General features: G+C 31.3%; 4 pseudogenes; all 4 read right to left on the reverse strand.

Moving 5' to 3' along the window:
* Nucleotides 1–7,818: 7,818 nt before the first annotated feature.
* LOC149145293 (tubulin alpha-1 chain pseudogene) lies at nucleotides 7,819–8,389 on the reverse strand (annotated as a pseudogene).
* LOC149145294 (anaphase-promoting complex subunit 8 pseudogene) lies at nucleotides 8,363–9,576 on the reverse strand (annotated as a pseudogene).
* Nucleotides 9,577–13,102: 3,526 nt separating this feature from the next.
* On the reverse strand, nucleotides 13,103–13,585 carry LOC149145295 (tubulin alpha-1 chain pseudogene; annotated as a pseudogene).
* Nucleotides 13,586–13,603: 18 nt separating this feature from the next.
* Nucleotides 13,604–21,122, reverse strand: part of LOC149145296 (anaphase-promoting complex subunit 8 pseudogene) — a 46,960-nt pseudogene continuing 39,441 nt past the window's right edge.

Consider the following 21,122-nt stretch of genomic DNA (forward strand, 5'->3'; position numbering starts at 1 on the left):
TGGAAAAATCTATAAAACTTTATCATAATTATGAGTTTTTTCTCAATTATCTCAATTATGAAAGAAATATTATCTCATAATTATAATATTTGGGAAAAATAATTATGAAAAATTTCTCAATTATGTAATTTCACCCTTTTAACATACCATAAATCCCATATAAGTAAAATAAAAGTTGAAAAGGGATGCATTTTAGCCAGACAACTAAGGTAAGTTGATAATGGGTTTCTCTCTCTATAATGGAGTGACAAATAGGGTTACAAAATCATGGTTTGAGCAAAAATCTCCTTATAGAAGGATCATATTTTCCGTCGGAACTTCATTGACCAAAAGATGTAACCAACAGAAGAAAGGAGGACTGAAGTTTAGCCAAATGTTGTAGTATCACAATTTGTTTTTCAAATTTTCCACATTCATTTTGAGCCAATAGAGCATATTCATGCAAGGTCTTACAAAACAAAAGATAAGGCAACACACAACAAGGAAACAAAAGCAAAAGACAAAATAGGAGGCTAATCGAAAGATGATGCGAAACCAAAATGAGAAAACACAAGACAACTATAGAAACTGGATGTAAGATGAATGTGTAGGTAAACTAATATGAAACTAGACCTACTCCTAACCTAATCATCTAGCAGGTAAAGGTTATGTATAATGAAATTTCTAATGGATCCATCGTAACTTCCTCTGACCTACATTCGCAAAGATATAAGAAACTAAAACTAATATAAAGCAATGTGAAACAAAATAGACAAGAACTTAATTAACTTGCACAACAACTTGAAGGTGTTTCATTTCAGTAGAAAGATAGGCCATAGCCACTACTTTTAACCAATTCACATTCCTACCATTTTGGTGAAAACCATCATTGAAAAAAATCAGAGGCTTCTTGCGAATGTGTCTTCAGATACATCAAACTCCTTAGTAAGCACACAAAAAAACCAAAACTTGTTATTTGTGACGGAGCCTACCAGGTAAGATTGCTCCAACCATTCGATGATTGGATCACAAAATTTGTGACAAACCTCTTAAAACCCTGAAATATTTGAAAAGATGAATTGTCACTTAGAGGCATGTGATTACGATGAGAATATTGAAAAGGAAAATAGATATGATCATATTCAACAAGGATGTAAAGATAGTGACGATTTGACATAACCATCAACGAGTGTGGAAGTGCCTCAATAGCGTGACAAGTACCCAGATAGTGAAATGTTAAACCACAAATACCAAAGGATCTAAAACAACTGTCATTAGATGTATTGATGGGAAAATAGTAAGTTGAATGAGAGTCATCAGAGACAAAATCATGATCAAATGGGTTGATTAAAGCATCATATTCCCAATTTGAAATTACTAAATATAAATCAACTTGAACAACTTCATAAATTCTCTTCTATTATGCAACCAACTCACAAATAGATAGATCAACAACTTAAAACTTATCCTCTACTAGGGGGAAACCTCCTTTACATTACATAAATAAAAAAATATTGGATGACACAAAAGAAAAGACCTCATTTGTATATATAAGAGTCTAATGGTTCATAATATAATTAGAGCCTATATAAAAATACTAATGTAAGGGAACAACAATAGAAATATGGGGGCTACATAGGCAAAACAATAAAATAAGGGGGATACACTAGTATTATAGGGACCTAACATGCCCCTCTCCTTCAAAAAAGTGTTTTCCTCAACGATTGAGTAGTTCAGGATGCTTCTGTCTAAAATTTTCATCCTCCCATGTGGAATATTCAACAGGAAAGTTTTTTCACTTAATGAGATACTCTGAAATTGATCAATTCTATAGTTGTCAGGTTCTTGTTTCCATGACTGCTTGCGGCTGAAATATGATTTTTCCTTCTTCGACAAGTTCTGGAAACACTACTTAGACTAGAATCTTGTCACCTATAACCTTCTCTAAGTATGAAACACGGAGAAATGGGTGTACTTAGGAATATATTGACAGCTCCAATTTGTATGTCATAGTACCAATATTTTGCAACACCTTGTAAGGGCCATAGTACTTGGGTGATAATTTATTATCATTCTTAGCTTGCTTGAGATACATTTGTTTGTATGGTTGAAGCCGTAAAAATACCAAGTCACTTACATCAAAAAAAATTCACTGTGATGTTGATCTGCTTTTTGTTTCATTCGATTATGTGGCAGAATGAGGTTAACCTTTAAGAGTTGGAGAACTTGTTGTTGATGCTCTATGTGATCTTCCACTACTTGAACCTTAAACTTTTCTCCTCAATATGATGTGATGGATGTGGATGATATTCATAAAGTGCCATAAATGGGGTCATTTTTGTTGTAGTATGGAAGGATGTGTTATACCACCATTCAATTAGAGTTAACCACTTGACCCATTGTGTTTGTTTGTTAGATACAAAGAAACAAAGATATCCTTCCAAACATTTTCTCACTATCTCAGTTTGCCCATCAGATTGAGGATGATAAGATGAGCTATGAGCTAATTAAGTACCAAGACAAGAAAATAATTCCGTCCAAAAATTTGCAGTGAAAATGGGATCTCCGTCACCTACTATAATATTTGGATTTCCATGAAGCTTTTGAATTGTTTCCATAAATGCATAACACTTGTTCTAGCTTTAAAAGGATGAGATAATGTAAAAAATTGTGCATACTTGGTAAGTCTATCAACTATTGCCATGATGAAAATATTTCCTTCAGACTTGGGTAAACCTGTGGTAAAATCCATTGATACCTCCTCCCAATTCTAACTTGGAATGGCTAAAGGTTGTAGTAGACCTGGGGTATTAATTGTCTCAACTTTATTTTGTTGGAAAACCAAACATTCTGCCACAAGTTTTTGAATATCAGATTTAAGGCCATCCCAAAAAAAATCATTCTTGACCCTACAGTAAGTTTTTAAAAATTTTGAGTGCCCTCCTGAGGGAGAGGTGTGCAATTCGAAAAGAATCTTTTGTTTGAGTAGGGAATTCTTACAAATATATAAGTGATCATTGTACCATGATGAATCATTTTTCCAGCTAAATCTATCAAACAAGAAAAATTTTAATCTATCAAACAAGAAAAATTTTAAGGATGAAAATTTATCTTAAAGTTTAGAATCCTTGGTGAATATCACTAGTCCATAATATTTAAACTATAAAATTTTTGACTATGTGTTTATAAAATATTCAAATTTATAATGATTTTATATAGTGTATATAAATTATTGGCAATTTTAAAGGAAAAATATTTTTATACTATTAAATTTGGGCAAATAATTTTTAGAAAAAATAGAATTTGGGAATTTTTTTTTTTTTTTTAAAAGCATGAAAAATTAGCCTACCTATGAATATTAGCCCCTAAAGTTTTTCGTAGTATCAGATGTACTAGCATCTTTCTACAACTTTTGAACGAGTGACCACTCCTCTTCATCATTATTCCATTCATCCCTTGCTTCATCTATCTTCCTAGGTTGGATAATAGAAATTGCACAAAGAAATGCTTCCATATCCTCATCCTTTATTGAGAGTGCATCTACAATAACATTTTTCTTCCCCTTTTTGTAGATGATTTCAAAGTCAACCAAACATATTTTTCAACCATTTTTGCTGCTCTTTTGAAGATATTTGATCCAAAAAGTATTTAAGACTATCATGGTCTATGTTTACCTTGAAGTATCTTCCCATTTGGTAAGATCACCATTGCTTTAGTGCATGTAGTATCACTAGCATTTCCTTCTCATAAATAGTTTTGTGTAAATACTTTCTTTTGATTGGAAAACTTTCAAAATCAATGGGTCTTCGTTCTTGCATTAAAACAACACAAATTCCATTTCTTGAAGCATCACATTCCGTAATAAAATATTTTGTGAATTCTAGCGTAGTTAAGATTGGTTCTTGGTACATTGCCTCTTTAAGCTGTTCAAAGGCCTTCATTTCTTTTTGAATACATAAAAATGCATCTTTCTTTAGTAATGATGTTAGAGGTGCCGCTATTATCCCATAATTATTAACAAACTTGTGATAATACCCTGTCAACCCGAGAAATCCTCCAACATACTTTATGGTTGTGAGGATTATCTATTCCTTAATAGTTGTAAGTTTTTTAGGGTCTACCTTAAAACCTTCACGAGATACAATATGAACCAAATATTCCACCTCCTATACTCCTGTTGTACTTAACAACAACCCCCCATTTATTAATGTTAGTAGTAAAATATTACTTTAATAAATGGGGACCCTTTCAAAAAATATATATACCCAAAAAATCAATCTTAACATGGAGGTATTTTTTTTATTTTTAGAATAAATAAAGATATCAAACAAACCCTATAAAACCATTAAAATGCTACTTTTTCATATTTAGCATGAAATGCATCACACACAATACCTTTCTAAGCCGCCATGATTTACGATGAAACAATCAAAAAAGCAAATCTATATTTGAAAAATAGTCATAATGTTAGAAAGTCCTTAAAGCTTCTTTAAAAAGCTAAAGTCTCGAATCGCAACATCATTTTTTATAAAAACTTCTCTTAAGAGGCTACCCCAAAGGATTGCGATTTGCAAAATTGTGATGGTATAATAGCCTTCTTGCATCGCATTTCAGTCATACAACACAAGCCTCAACCTATTATATGCTGATATTGTGAAATGCGATCTCAGCCTGGACCCACCTCTTAATCTTTCCACCAACACATGCAGAGGTCCATTATTCGTTAAAAAGAAGCTTGACAAGTGATGACGCTTGTTTCTCACATCTCACATTTCGCACAAACTCAAAAAATGGTAAGTTAAAGAAAAACGAATTATGCGATATAACGATCTGTGATATTGCTTTGCAAATTGCAAAATCACTATTATCATAGTTTAAAGGCTCACAACCCTAGGAGATTTTTTCTCGATTTATGACGTGAATATTTGTGGACATTCAAGTTAAAAGACAATGAATCATTAGTGGGCATTTATGAAGAATTAATTGCATGTGTGTGTGAAAGGTCATTTAGCATGATTTGATATCTTCTTATGTGATCTCAAATAAAACACCTTTATCACCTTTACTTGTTTTCTTCATCGATTCATTCCTACGTTCAGTATTATTTTTATCCAATAAACTGTTCCTCTTGAAACTTTCAGGAAAAAGTCGCAGAACAGGACGCCGAAAGTAATGGTGAAGAAAGGGAAAGCAGTTGCCTCTAAGAATTCAACAATGACTCCTCTGTTCACGGATACTACATGTAATAAGGAAGCAGGGACATCTACATGGGAGGCTATGTATCAGTTATTGGAGGAAGAAAAACCAAGGATTCTTGAGACAATGATTACAGTTGATGGGCGTGATTCCTCTGATGCTTCCATAACTGAGCTTTCATTCTCATTTCTGCACCGAATAGCCACACAACCAAAAATAATCCCCTATTCCGACATGGTTAAGTGGATCACTGACGACGCTGATATATCTGACAGAGAATTCAAAACAAGAGGCTAGGAAGTTATAGGATCTTTCACTCTAGATAGCCTAAGACTTATGTACCACCTACTGGAGCCATAGGTTACCTACAACATGCAATTTGTTGAGAATTTATTCAAATAAAATGAAGACCCGATGGACTGCACAAAGAATTGGTCAAATAATGATGAAAGAATCAAGAAAGACAAAAACAATATGTACGCCACCGCATTTGTTTGTTCTCCTTTATGTTTTGCTGCAGCTATGCTATGTAGACTATTTGGAAAACCTGACAGTAACAAATTCTCCTCAGAATGGTTTCCCTTAATAGATGTAGCTGTTAATGCAACAATAATAGATTGGAACAATGTAAACTTTGAAACGGGAACTGATACTGTTACCCGTTTTGTAGAGATAGCAAAAAAGTGACCCGATTTTGAAAAGGGGTGATGCAGAATACACATGTTTTGTAGAGATAGCAAAAAAGTGACCCGATTTTGAAAAGGGGTGATGCAGAACACACATGTTTTTTTTAGAGCATAGTTTTTGGCACTTTAATTTTTTTTATGTACATTGTGTTTTAGAATGGTAGTGATTTTCATGTTGATTTTAAAAAGTGGTTATTCTGCATCAGACCTTTTTTTAAAAGACCTATTTTTTGACTTTAACTTTTCTAATGTATGTAATGTAAATAATTATTTTGTAAATTTAATAATTTTGGAAGTGGTCTTCTTCTTCATATTTTCTTGTTTTTATTTTTTTTTTTTTTTTTGGTAGTGAGGTTTTTATTGATTTGCATATTTAAAAAAGAAGGTCAATATTTTGCATTTTCCATATTTTACATATTTATACATCGTTAATTAAATTTTCAATCCAAATGAAATAATTGTCTCTAAAAAACAAATATAAAATTATATATAAAAAAAGACAAAAATAAAAGATAAAAAAGTGTTAAAAAATTTTTATCTTATAAACCATAAAACACTTTGGCAAAAAAAAAAAACAAAATTATATATATATATATATATATATATATATATATATATATATATATATATATATATATATATATATATATATAATTAAGTCGATAAAAGTTGAGAAATTAAAAAAAAAAAAACATTAGCAAAAACTAGGAATAAACTTTTAAAAACAAACTAGTTAAAAAAAAAAATAGAAAATTAACCAAAAAATAAATTAGAAAAACTAATAAAATAAATATTAAAAAAAAAGGGTTAAAAAAATTATCTCACAAAAAAAAACATTAGCAAAAATGGAAAAAAAAAAATAAAAAATTAAAAAAAAGAAGAAAATTAACGAAAAAAAAATTGAAAAAATAGTAAAATTAATATTAAAAAAACAAAAATAAATTCAAATTATAAAAAAAAAACAAAAAAATACGTAATTTTTATTAAAAAAAATGTAATTATTTTTTATTAAACATACATATTTTATTTAAAATAAATAAGTAAATAAATAAATAAATAAATAAATATATATATATATATATATATATATATATATATATATATATATATATATATATATATTAAAATTTATTATTTTTTTTAAACAACCTCTTTTATTATTTAAAAAAAAAATTATAACTTTTTAAAAATAATTTCTGTTTTTATTTTTATTTTTTCCCTAAAAATACAAATTATTAAATCTACGTTTTATATTTTAAAAAATAAATAAATAAATAAAAACTAAATTTAAAAAATAATATATATTTATTTTTTTATTTAAAAAAAAATTAATAAAATTAATTTTCTTTTTTAAACAATTCTTTTTTTGAAGGTGATCTCTACTTGAGGCACAATACTTGCTAAGGTTTTGCAAATGGGGTAGCAAGCTAAGTGGGCTTGATTGTGGGGAAAACTCCACAGTTAAGCGCGCTTGAGCCAGAGGAGTTCTGGGATGGGTGACCTCCTGGGAAGTCCTGGTTACCGGGTGCAAGCCCCGGAAGTGATGATTGATGCTATGTGATTCATTTCACTAGTTTCAATCCCACTTCTTCACCCCTGTGAGCATCACCCGATGCAATGAGTGCTAAGTGAACTATTCAAAAAATACCAAGACGCTATTCAAAAAATACCAAGATGAATTCTTTTTTTATTAAAAAAAAATTATAACTTTTTTTTTTTAACATTTTTTTTTGTTTTTTATTTAAAAATATAAATAATAATAAAAAATGATTTAAAAAAAATAAATTATATATATTTTTTATTTAAATATTAAAAAATTATTAAAAAAAAATTAAAAAATTTAAAAAATTTAAAAATTCGCATTTTTTTTAATTATTAAAAAAAAAAAATTACCGGCCGCCGGTGGTGGCGCGGCGATGGGCGGAGGGGCTGCACTGCAAAGCACTATTCTCAACAAGTCCAAAACCACACAAAACCTAAGAAACCAGAATGCATAAAACATAAAACAGTTCCTTAGTACTCGTCTCCCTCATCACCTTCCTCTCCCTCTGCAGACTCAGCGCCAACCTTCTCATAGTCCTTCTCAAGGGCAGCAAGATCCTCACGCGCTTCAGAAAACTCACCCTCTTCCATACCCTCGCCCACATACCAATGAACAAATTCTCGTTTGGCATACATGAGATCGAACTTATGATAGATTCTCGAGAACACCTCTGCAACACTGGTCGAGTTAGAAATCATGCACACGACTCTCTGAACCTTGGCGAGATCGCCTCCGGGGACAACGGTGGGAGGCTGGTAGTTGATTCCGCATTTAAATCCTGTGGGACACCAATCAACAAACTGGATAGTTCTCTTTGTCTTAATCGTTGCGACAGCGGCATTGACATCCTTGGGCACGGCATCTCCACGGTACATGAGACAACAGGCCATGTATTTCCCGTGGCGAGGATCGCAGTTGGCCATCATGGAGGACGGCTTGAATGCACTGTTAGTAATTTCTGCCACAGAAAGCTGCTCATGGTAAGCCTTTTTTTTTTGTTTAATTTCAATGCTCGCTTGAAATACAGAACAGCCTTTTCATGTTGACCTTTCAGACTGTAATAATTTCCAATAATGCAGCAAGACTGTGGCCTATATTTATCTGTAGAAAATACTCGGTGTGCCAAGTGGCTCAATGAAGCAAAGGACTCCTTCACATACAATATGTTTGAAAAAATATCCATTCCATCTACACGATAAGGATCATAGCGTAGCATATATGAATATAAGTTTTCTGCTTGGTCATATTCACGTGAATGGTAGAGACCTGATGCTATCTGACCTAAAATATACTCACTGAAAGGAAAAACCTCCTCTAACTTTGCATATTTTTGTAATCCTTCATTGTTTTTCTGTAGTTCCAAATAAGTACTTGCAAGAAAGAAATCTTTCATCCAGTGATCCTTTAGCTCAAGACTGTTTAAAGTGCTAATATCCGTGCACAGAGCCTGTAGCTCGAGCCAAGCACTCCAGTTCCATGGATAAGCATCAACAGACTTTACAAGAATATGACGAGCTGCTGTATTGTGTCCATTTTCACGTAGCACAATCCCATACATATACATCCCAAATGGATCAAGAGTACCATTCTTCTGACTGCTAGATAGCTCCTGTGCTAATACAGGCAGGTCACTATTTACAACATCATTCTTCCCTAAAGGCCCTTCAAGTTCTATCGCTTCTTCCTCCTTTCGCTTCTCCCCAGCCAGATAAAGAGAATAACAGGGGCGTATGACGAAAGCATAAAGTGGATTCGAGGATACGGGACCAAGTTTGTTTGGAACTCCGTTACATCGACATTCAAGGCACCGTCAAAACGGAGGGACGCGGTCAATGAAGAAATGACCTGTGAGACAAGTCGGTTCAGATTTGTGCATGTGGGACGTTCAATGTCCAAAGAACGACGTTCAATGTGGGATGTTCAATGTGGTTCAACAGAATTTTGATTCCGATTCTAAATTCATTGCTTTGTTTGCGTGGGCGGTTAGCATAAGATGTTAGGATTTGAAAAAAATGAGCAAATTAGGGTTTGAGTGCAACACAATTCATCTTAATTTGTCAACTCATGGAGGTGGAGTGAAGAGGCCTGCAAGTTGAGATGCCACAACGTGACTTTACCCATTCCAAGAAACTTCGCCTTACGCTTTCCCAAAGGTTTATCTTCACCATTCATCGTGACCAATTCTCCATGTGAGGGTTGTAAACGGTTTTTTCGGATTTGGCAAGTTAGGTTGAGGTTTATTTGGTTAAGGGAAGTGAGTGAGATTAATACTTAGTATTACTGGTATAATTTCATTAGTTGATATTTTATATTTTTTATTAAAATTTGGTAATATAATGTTGGGTGAAATTGTGATTTTATTATTATTTATAATGTATTTTTGAATTCATAAATAGATTTAACATTTAAAAAAAATGTTTAAGATATTCAAATTGTATAGATTACACAACTCAAATTTATGATACCAACTAAATTTTTACAAAAACCATTAAATATATATATATATATATATATATATATATATATATATATATATATATATATATATATATATATATATAAACCAAAACATCAAAAAATTAAAGTGAACTTATACAAGCAATTACATAAAGGTGAGAATATAAGTGTGTGAGTGTGTGTGTGAAGTAGTATATATATTTTTACATGATAATTAATATTTTCTCGTAGCTAGTTGTCTAAATATAAAACGTAGATTTAATAATTTGTATTTTTAGGGAAAAAATAAAAATAAAAACAAAATTTTTTTAAAATAATAAAAAAGGTTGCTTAAATTTTTTTTTTTAATATATATATATATATATGTATATATATATATATATGTATATTTAGTAAAAAATAATTACATTTTTTTTTAATAAAAATTACGTATTTTTTTGTTTTTTTTTTAATAATTTTAATTTATTTTTGTTTTTTTAATATTAATTATACTATTTTTTCAATTTTTTTCGTTAATTTTCTATTTTTTTTTTAAACTAGTTTTTTTTAATTTTTAAATTTTTTTTTTCCAGTTTTGCTAATGTTTTTTTTAATTTCTCTATTTTTACTTACTTAGTTTTATATATATATATATATATATATATATATATATATATATATATATATAATTTTGTTTTTTTGTTTTCCAAATTTTTTTATGGTTTGTGAGATAATATTTTTTAACATTTATTATTTTTTTATTTTTATCTTTTATATATATTTTTATATTTATTTTTTAAGTAATCAACATTTTAATCTTAATTTTAGTAATTTTTATCTTTTTTTTTTTTGGTTAATTTTCTATTTTTGTAGATCTAGTTGGTTTTTAATTTTAATTTTTAGTTTTTCCTTCTTTTTTTTTTTTTAATTTTTCTATTTTCACCTACTTAATTTTTTTGTTTTTTTTAAATGTTTTTTTTTTCTTTTCCATTTTTTTTGGGCAATTTTTTTTTTTTTTTTATGTTTTACAAGATAAATCTTTTTCTTTTTTCTCTCCATTTTTTTAAATATTTTTTTTACTATTTAATTGTTTATAGTTTTTTTTTTTTTTTTTTTTTTTTTTAAATTCTTATCATTAATTTTGTTTTTTTTTACATTTTTATGATTGACTTTTTTTTTTTTCGTTTTTTATTTTTATTTTATATTTTCCTTTTAGTATATATTTTAATCTATGTTTTGTTATTTTTTTTAAACCTTTTTTTTTGTGTTTTTTTATTGTTTTAATTTTTTTTTTATTTTTTTATTTTTTTATGTTTTCATTATTTTTTAAAATTTAATGTTTTTCAGGTTCATGATAAAATATTTTACACCATTATTTCTAAATGTTGAAATTTTACTGTTGAAAAAAAAGGTGTTCTCCCAACATCAACACTTTTCGTTTTGAGGGTGTTTTTTGGATATTTTTTGCTCAAAAAAATTGTTTTCACCGCCATTTTTAAAACATGTTGAAAATTTACGCACGAAAAAAAAGGTGTTATTCCAACATCAACACTTTTCATTTTTAGCACTGTTTTTGATGTTTTTTCGAGGTTTTTTGGCCAGAGTTCCCGTTTTGAGTTTATAGTTCCCGTTTCATAGTTTACATTGTTTTGGGCACAAATCTTGTCTGATAATTTAGCTAAAGCAATTATAGAGTATAGAAGGAAAAGAAGTATTGCTTCGAGGGTTTACCCTCCGTTTTTCATGAGTGCTTATGTAATGGATGCTATTTGTTTTGGTTCTAAATTCCATCTTATGGGATGGAAGTGGATTATTCAAGATCCACTTCCTATTCACATCCACCACAAAGACATGTGGGAATCTAATTTTGAACCACATTTTTTCAAGATTTGTCACGGGTTATGTTTCTTATCCATAAACAAATTTATAACTGAGATGCCCCCAGATTCTCCCAAGAAGCCGAGATAGACATCCTCCCAATAGCCCAATGGTTTGGGGAAAAGACATTTACATATATCAGAGTATTTGGCAACATTGCCTCTCCAAATGTTCTCCCTTTCTATGTCCCAGATAAATTAATGGCTAGAGAGATAGCTTATCAGACATGTAGTGAAGGAGGGATGAAAAAAACATTGAAGGAGTCAAAGAAGGCCATTTGGCCTCAATTTCCTATGTCATGTGGAGTGTTTGCATTGCATGACCTTGGACATGCGTTCAAGGAAGTAGATAATATCTTGTCCCTATGATTACCTAAGTTCCTCGGAAGACAATACGACCCATTTGGTATTGTCAAGGATTTTACCACTATGGTCAAAATAGAGATATTCAACAATGAGAAGGACCCATTTGATGATGTTTTCTTACAAAAGAATGCCTTCAAAGAAGTAAAGAATATGGCACAAATACTTTTTTATCAAGAGGGTCTTGAAGCATTTTATAGCTACAGAGAAAAGATATTATCAATGGTCCCATTGGATTAGTTGTTAATTGAACCAATAAAGGATCCCACTCCCAGTGTAAGCGTAGATGGTGACTCTAAGGAAAAATCTAAAACTAATTCTAGAAAGGAATCCCAAGAGAAATCTACCAAGGTATCTGGGAAGTCATAAAAAATAGGAAAAGCAGGAGCAGGGAATAAATCTAGGATACAACCCAGTCTACAGCAAAGACAGATGAATAGACTTCGACCATCAAGCAGACTGAAACCCATACTCCCTCTATACAACTGATAAAGCCTCGGGTAATTAATTTGGAAGAGGAGTGGGATAATTTCAACAACAAACTCAACACAGAGGAACAAGCACCGGAGATGCAAATGACACATTAGGAAACAATTCTGGAAATTATAATCGGGGAACTATGAATACTCAGGAAATAGAACACATTCCTGTCACCCCCACCTCTGAGATTGTTTTGAGAATAGAAGAAATTCCCCAAGATGAATTCTTTTTTTATTAAAAAAAAATTATAACTTTTTTTTTTAACATTTTTTTTTTGTTTTTTATTTAAAAATATAAATAATAATAAAAAATGATTTTAAAAAAAAAATTATATATATTTTTTATTTAAATATTAAAAAATTATTAAAAAAAAATTTAAAAATTTCAAAAATTTAAAAATTCGCATTTTTTTTAATTATTAAAAAAAAAAAAATTACCGGCCGCCGGTGGTGGCGCGGCGATGGGCGGAGGGGCTGCACTGCAAAGCACTATTCTCAGCAAGTCCAAAACCACACAAAACCTAAGAAACCAGAATGCATAAAACATAAAACAGTTCCTTAGTACTCGTCTCCCTCATCACCTTCCTCTCCCTCTGTAGACTCAGCACCAACCTTCTCATAGTCCTTCTCAAGGGCAGCAAGATCCTCACGCGCTTCAGAAAACTCACCCTCTTCCATACCCTCGCCCACATACCAATGAACAAATGCTCGTTTGGCATACATGAGATCGAACTTATGATCGATTCTCGAGAACACCTCTGCAACACTGGTCGAGTTAGAAATCATGCACACGGCTCTCTGAACCTTGGCGAGATCGCCTCCGGGGACAACGGTGGGAGGCTGGTAGTTGATTCCGCATTTAAATCCTGTGGGACACCAATCAACAAACTGGATGGTTCTCTTTGTCTTAATCGTTGCGACAGCGGCATTGACATCCTTGGGCACGACATCTCCACGGTACATGAGACAACAGGCCATGTATTTCCCGTGGCGAGGATCGCAGTTGGCCATCATGGAGGACAACTTGAATGCACTGTTAGTAATTTCTACCACAGAAAGCTGCTCATCGTAAGCCTTTTTTTTTTTGTTTAATTTCAATGCTCGCTTGAAATACAGAACAGCCTTTTCATGTTGACCTTTCAGACTGTAATAATTTCCAATAATACAGCAAGACTGTGGCCTATATTTATCTGTAGAAAATACTCGGTGTGCCAAGTGGCTCAATGAAGCAAAGGAATCCTTCACATAGAATATGTTTGAAAAAATATCCATTCCATCTACACGATAAGGATCATAGCGTAGCATATCTGAATATAAGTTTTCTGCTTGGTCATATTCATGTGAATGGTAGAGACCTGATGCTATCTGACCTAAAATATACTCACTGAAAGGAAAAACCTCCTGTAACTTTGCATATTTTTGTAATCCTTCATTGTTTTTCTGTAGTTCCAAATAAGTACTTGCAAGAAAGAAATCTTTCATCCAGTGATCCTTTAGCTCAAGACTGTTTAAAGTGCTAATATCCATGCACAGAGCCTGTAGCTCGAGCCAAGCACTCCAGTTCCATGGATAAGCATCAACAGACTTTACAAGAATATGACGAGCTGCTGTATTGTGTCCATTTTCACGTAGCACAATCCCATACATATACATCCCAAATGGATCAAGAGTACCATTCTTCTGACAGCTAGATAGCTCCTGTGCTAATACAGGCAGGTCACTATTTACAACATCATTCTTCCCTAAAGGCCCTTCAAGTTCTATCGCTTCTTCCTCCTTTCGCTTCTCCCCAGCCAGACAAAGAGAATAACAGGGGCGTATGACGAAAGCATAAAGTGGATTCAAGGATACGGGACCAAGTTTGTTTGGAACTCCGTTACATCGACATTCAAGGCACCGTCAAAACGGAGGGATGCGGTCAATGAAGAAATGACCTGTGAGACAAGTCGGTTCAGATTTGTGCATGTGGGACGTTCAATGTCCAAAGAACGACGTTCAATGTGGGATGTTCAATGTGGTTCAACAGAATTTTGATTCCGATTCTAAATTCATTGCTTTGTTTGCGTGGGCGGTTAGCATAAGATGTTAGGATTTGAAAAAATGAGCAAATTAGGGTTTGAGTGCAACGCAATTCATCTTAATTTGTCAACTCATGGAGGTGGAGTGAAGAGGCCTCCAAGTTGAGATGCCACAACGTGACTTTACCCATTCCAAGAAACTTCGCCTTACGCTTTCCCAAAGGTTTATCTTCACCATTCACCGTGACCCATTCTCCATGTGAGGGTTGTAAACGGTTTTTTCGGATTTTGCAAGTTAGGTTGAGGTTTATTTGGTTAAGGGAAGTGAGTGAGATTAATACTTAGTATTACTGGTATAATTTGATTAGTTGATATTTTAAATTTTTTATTAAAATTTGGTAATATAATGTTGGGTGAAATTGTGATTTTATTATTATTTATAATGTATTTTTGAATTCATAAATAGATTTAACATTTAAAAAAAATGTTTAAGATATTCAAATTGTATAGATTACACAACTCAAATTTATGATACCAACTAAATTTTTACAAAAACCACTAAATATATATATATAAAAACCAAAACATAAAAAAATTAAATTGAACTTATACAAGCAATTACATAAAGGTGAGAATATAAGTGTGTGAGTGTGTGTGTGTGAAGTAGTATATATATTTTTACATGATAATTAATATTTTCTTGTAGCTAGTTGTCTAAATATAAAACGTAGATTTAATAATTTGTATTTTTAGGGAAAAAATAAAAATAAAAACAAAAATTGTTTTTAAAAAATTATAATTTTTTTTTTTAAATAATAAAAAAGGTTGCTTAATTTTTTTTTTTTAATATATATATATATATATATATATATATATATATTTTAAATAAAATATGTATATTTAGTAAAATAATTACATTTTTTTTTAATAAAAATTACGTATTTTTTTGTTTTTTTTTTTTAATAATTTTAATTTATTTTTGTTTTTTTAATATTAATTATACTATTTTTTCAATTTTTTTCGTTAATTTTCTATTTTTTTTTTTAAACTAGTTTTTTTTAATTTTAAATTTTTTTTTTTTCCAGTTTTGCTAATGTTTTTTTTAATTTCTCTATTTTTACTTACTTAGTTTATATATATATATATATATATATATATATATATATATATATATATATATATATATATATATATATATAATTTTGTTTTTTTGTTTTCCAAATTTTTTTATGGTTTGTTAGATAATATTTTTTAACATTTATTATTTTTTTATTTTTATCTTTTATATATATTTTTATATTTGTTTTTTAAGTAATCAACATTTTAATCTTAATTTTAGTAATTTTTATCTTTTTTTTTTTTTTTTAATTTTCTATTTTTGTAGATCTAGTTGGTTTTTAATTTTAATTTTTGGTTTTTCCTTCTTTTTTTTTTTTATTTTTCTATTTTCACCTACTTAATTTTTTTGTTTTTTTTTTAAATGTTTTTTTTTTTCTTTTCCATTTTTTTTGGGCAATTTTTTTTTTTTATGTTTTACAAGATAAATCCTTTTCTTTTTTCTCTCCATTTTTTTAAATATTTTTTTTACTATTTAACTGTTTATAGTTTTTTTTTTTTTTTTGTTTTTAAATTCTTATCATTAATTTTGTTTTTTTTTTACATTTTTATGATTGACTTTTTTTTTTTTTTTCGTTTTTTATTTTTATTTTATATTTTCCTTTTAGTATATATTTTAATCTATGTTTTGTTATTTTTTTTAAACTTTTTTTGTGTGTTTTTTTATTGTTTTAATTTTTTTTTTTAATTTTTTTTTTTATGTTTTCATTATTTTTTAAAATTTAATGTTTTTCAGGTTCATGATAAAATATTTTAGACCATTATTTCTAAATGTTGAAATTTTACTGTTGAAAAAAAAGGTGTTCTCCCAACATCAACACTTTTCGTTTTGAGGGTGTTTTTTGGATATTTTTTGCTCAAAAAATTTGTTTTCACCGCCATTTTTAAAACATGTTGAAAATTTACGCACGAAAAAAAAGGTGTTATTCCAACATCAACACTTTTCATTTTTAGCATTGTTTTTGATGTTTTTTCGAGGTTTTTTGGCCAGAGTTCCCGTTTTGAGTTTATAGTTCCCGTTTCATAGTTTACATTGTTTTGGGCACAAATCCTGTCTGATAATTTAGCTAAAGCAATTATAGAGTATAGAAGGAAAAGAAGTATTGCTTCGAGGGTTTACCCTCCGTTTTTCATGAGTGCTTATGTAATGGACGCTATTTGTTTTGGTTCTAAATTCCATCTTATGGGATGGAAGTGGACTATTCAAGATCCACTTCCTATTCACATCCACCACAAAGACATGTGGGAATCTAATTTTGAACCACATTTTTTCAAGATTTGTCACGGGTTATGTTTCTTATCCATAAACAAATTTATAACTGAGATGCCCCCAGATTCTCCCAAGAAGCCGAGATAGACATCCTCCCAATAGCCCAATGGTTTGGGGAAAAGACATTTACATATATCAGAGTATTTGGCAACATTGCCTCTCCAAATGTTCTCCCTTTCTATGTCCCAGATAAATTAATGGCTAGAGAGATAGCTTATCAGATATGTAGTGAAGGAGGGATGAAAAAAACATTGAAGGAGTCAAAGAAGGCCATTTGGCCTCAATTTCCTATGTCATGTGGAGTGTTTGCATTGCATGACCTTGGACATGCGTTCAAGGAAGTAGATAATATCTTGTCCCTATGATTACCTAAGTTCCTCGGAAGACAATACGACCCATTTGGTATTGTCAAGGATTTTACCACTATGGTCAAAATAGAGATATTCAACAATGAGAAGGACCCATTTGATGATGTTTTCTTATAAAAGAATGCCTTCAAAGAAGTAAAGAATATGGCACAGATACTTTTTTATCAAGAGGGTCTTGAAGCATTTTATAGCTACAGAGAAAAGATATTATCAATGGTCCCATTGGATTAGTTGTTAATTGAACCAATAAGGGATCCCACTCCCAGTGTAAGCGTAGATGGTGACTCTAAGGAAAAATCTAAAACTAATTCTAGAAAGGAATCCCAAGAGAAATCTACCAAGGTATCTGGGAAGTCATAAAAAATAGGAAAAGCAGGAGCAGGGAATAAATCTAGGATACAACCCAGTCTACAGCAAAGACAGATGAATAGACTTCGACCATCAAGCAGACTGAAACCCATACTCCCTCTATACAACTGATAAAGCCTCGGGTAATTAATTTGGAAGAGGAGTGGGATAATTTCAACAACAAACTCAACACAGAGGAACAAGCACCGGAGATGCAAATGACACATTAGGAAACAATTCTGGAAATTATAATGGGGGAACTATGAATACTCAGGAAATAGAACACATTCCTGTCACCCCCACCTCTGAGATTGTTTTGAGAATAGAAGAAATTCCCCCTCTTGATGTATTTTACAACCCACAACACAAGGCCATTATTAAGAGAAGGAGAAAGAAAAGAAAATTGGAATCCACAATTGCTACCACTCTAGACAATAAGCCGATGGATGTCCTGTGGAAAGACTCATCCGCCGACCCATCGGCCAACCTCACCAACCTCTCGTAGTTCGTAGGTGCATATGTTGCGACAACCATTGACAAAGCAACAGAATTACAACTGTTTCTTAAAGAAAAAGAAGACAATTTTTTCACTCGAACAACAGTTACAACAAGCCAGAACCAACCAACAAGCAGAAATACAATTGGCTAAGCTACAACAGGAGTTCCAACAAATGCAAATAGAACATCAAAGAAGCTTGGCAAATAAGGAGGCATAGATACAGAGCATAACAGATTTGCATAAGGATGACCCAAATATTGAACAGTTTTTCACCGAAGCACTCGGCATCAATTCCCGGCTTACACACCAAAAAGAATTGCTGTGCCAAAAAATCTCGTAGTGGAAATCTCACTGCAAAACAAGCCACAAATTAATAAGACAAGTTGTGGAACTGCGACTTGAATATGATAAAATTCTTAAAAGGGCTTCAGATTTCATAACTTGGCAGAATTCTGAAAATGGAAGAAGAGCCGACATGCCCAAACTAGATGAATCACATAAGGAGATCTTATTTGCAAGTTGGGATTCTCGGCTCAAAGAAGCAGAACAGGCAACAAAGTATGCGGCAACGGTGGAAAACAACGTCATTGAAAGTGTAAATGAAAATTTTCATAATGATAATCTTGTGGTAGAGATCGCCCCTGGTTTCCTTCCGAATACAAAACAACTCGAATTACTATGGAAACATCGAACAAAAGAAAGAGCAGAAGAAATTAGGCAAGTGACCAGGTTAAACTAGGAAGGATATTGGCAATATCTAGTAAAACTGCACAACTAGTGGTGACCCTGAGATGCCTAATTGTTTCTATCGAGAAAACGGTGCCAACGCTCATCAATGCCATGTTTACAGGACAACTGAATGTCAAAGTCGGCCAACCTACACTCCTCAAGACCATGCTAGATATTTGCGATCTGAAAGATTGAATGCAGGATTAGTCATTATGCACATCCCTATTTTTGTTTTATTTTGCTTAAATTGAGGTAGGTCATTTAAACCTCCTCAACTTTTTTGTAATAATCTATTTTTAGTTTCATAAGTTAGTATTTAAACCCCTCTCATGAATTTAGAGAGGGGTCCAAAAATTTTATCAGAAACATTGTTTAGAACATGCACTTTTGTCCCTTTGAGGAAGTTCTGGTGAACTTAATGGAACATGATTTATTTTCTACTTGAATTTGACATCTTCTATTGAAATTTCACTTCTGTACTCTTAGATGATGTTGGATGATTTTAAAGTAGATCAATATTGCCGGAGAAAATGAGTAGAACGTATTATAAATGGTACTTTTATCTCTTAATTCTTTTTACTTATGCATCAAACAATACATTATCTTCAAGTTATTTATGTATGAAAGTTTGAATTTTTTATTGCCATTATTGCACTATTGTATGATGATGATCTATAGTTTATGCTAAATACATGAATGATTTTTATGCGGTATATCTCTCATATCGTTTCGGCTAACTTTTTATACGAAACAATCATTGCTAAACAAATTTACTTCTTATCATAATTGAATGATATTTATTATCAATTGCTTTCAGACATCATTTTAGATTTCATATATCATGTTACTCCCGGGATAGTTATAATTAGATAAATATTTTTGATTAGGACAAACTGCACATGATTATTAGTTAAATTAGATTAGTTTGAGGATAAGTATTACTCCAAAATCTCAAAACATCATCCCGTTAGCATGAGCATAAAAATAGATTGGGAAATTGGTCCCATCATCCCTAGTCAGAGCCACTATTCCAAATGGAAAAGGAGTTGTCCCAAGGTCCGGACCGGGTGGTTATCCCCCTTGTTGAGGCAACGATTTTCAAGCCTTCAACAACTCCAAAGAAACATTTGGAGGTTTTTTCATATAATTGTTTCTTCGCCAATAGTTTGAGCACCTTGTGAACATGTTGAACATGATCCATCCAAGACTTGTTGTAGATTAATATATCATACCAACAAATTTTTTCTAAGGGTTTGAAAATGGAATTCATCAAACCTTGAAATGTGGAAGCTACATTCGTAAGGCCAAAAGGAATGACCAAAAATTCATAATGATCCTCATGAGTTTTGAATGTTGTTTTTAGAATGTCTTTAGTCTTCATTCTAATTTGATGATATCCTGAATGAAGATCTAGCTTGTTGAAGTAAATTTCTCCATGTAATTCATGCAAAAATTCATCAATGACAAGAATCAAGTGAATCGCATGATTCTAATCACGAATAGGTGGGAGGCATTTTGGAGTCTCAAACACCTTGAATGATTGTCCAATACTTTTTGGAGATATGGAGAAATAGATTATTTCGATGTTTTAACCCCTAGTGAGAAAGATTGTACAATTATGCCCCATTTTTCTTTATTCATAAGATTTGTCATGCCATTAGAACATATTATCTTACCTCGTTTCCCTATGATACCCCTTAATTCAACTTCCTTTCCTTCCCAAAACAAATCAAGAAAATTTCTTGAAAATTGAAAGTTATTGACCACAAAAATTTTAACCATTGGACTCCTAGTACAACATCAACACTACCCATTGGAATGGAATGCATTGGACTATTCAACACATATTCCCCCATGGTTATCTTGATATTATAACACTTTCTAGAGAAATTTATAGTTCCTCCATTTGCAACCATCACATGACACTATGGTGCTGGATATAGGAAGAAATTCAATTCCTTGGCTATCTTACAACAAATAAAATTATGGGTACTACCAGAATCAATCAACACTATTACCTTTTTTTTCTTGATATATCCTTCTATATTCAGAGTTTGAGGAGTGGTAATTCCTGCCAATGCATTACAAGATATGAAAAGATTCATTTCTTCTTTCTTTGGGGTTGGTTCCTAGTGCATATCCTCCTCTTTTGATGTTTCTTGTTCCTTTTATTCCTCCTCTTCATATTCTATGTAGAATAATTTCTTCCTAGCAC

Source organism: Pinus tabuliformis, chromosome X (genome assembly GCF_031772625.1).
Source record: "Pinus tabuliformis cultivar Carrire ecotype Pingquan chromosome X, CPIR1, whole genome shotgun sequence".
In the NCBI taxonomy this organism is placed as follows: Eukaryota; Viridiplantae; Streptophyta; class Pinopsida; order Pinales; family Pinaceae; genus Pinus; species Pinus tabuliformis.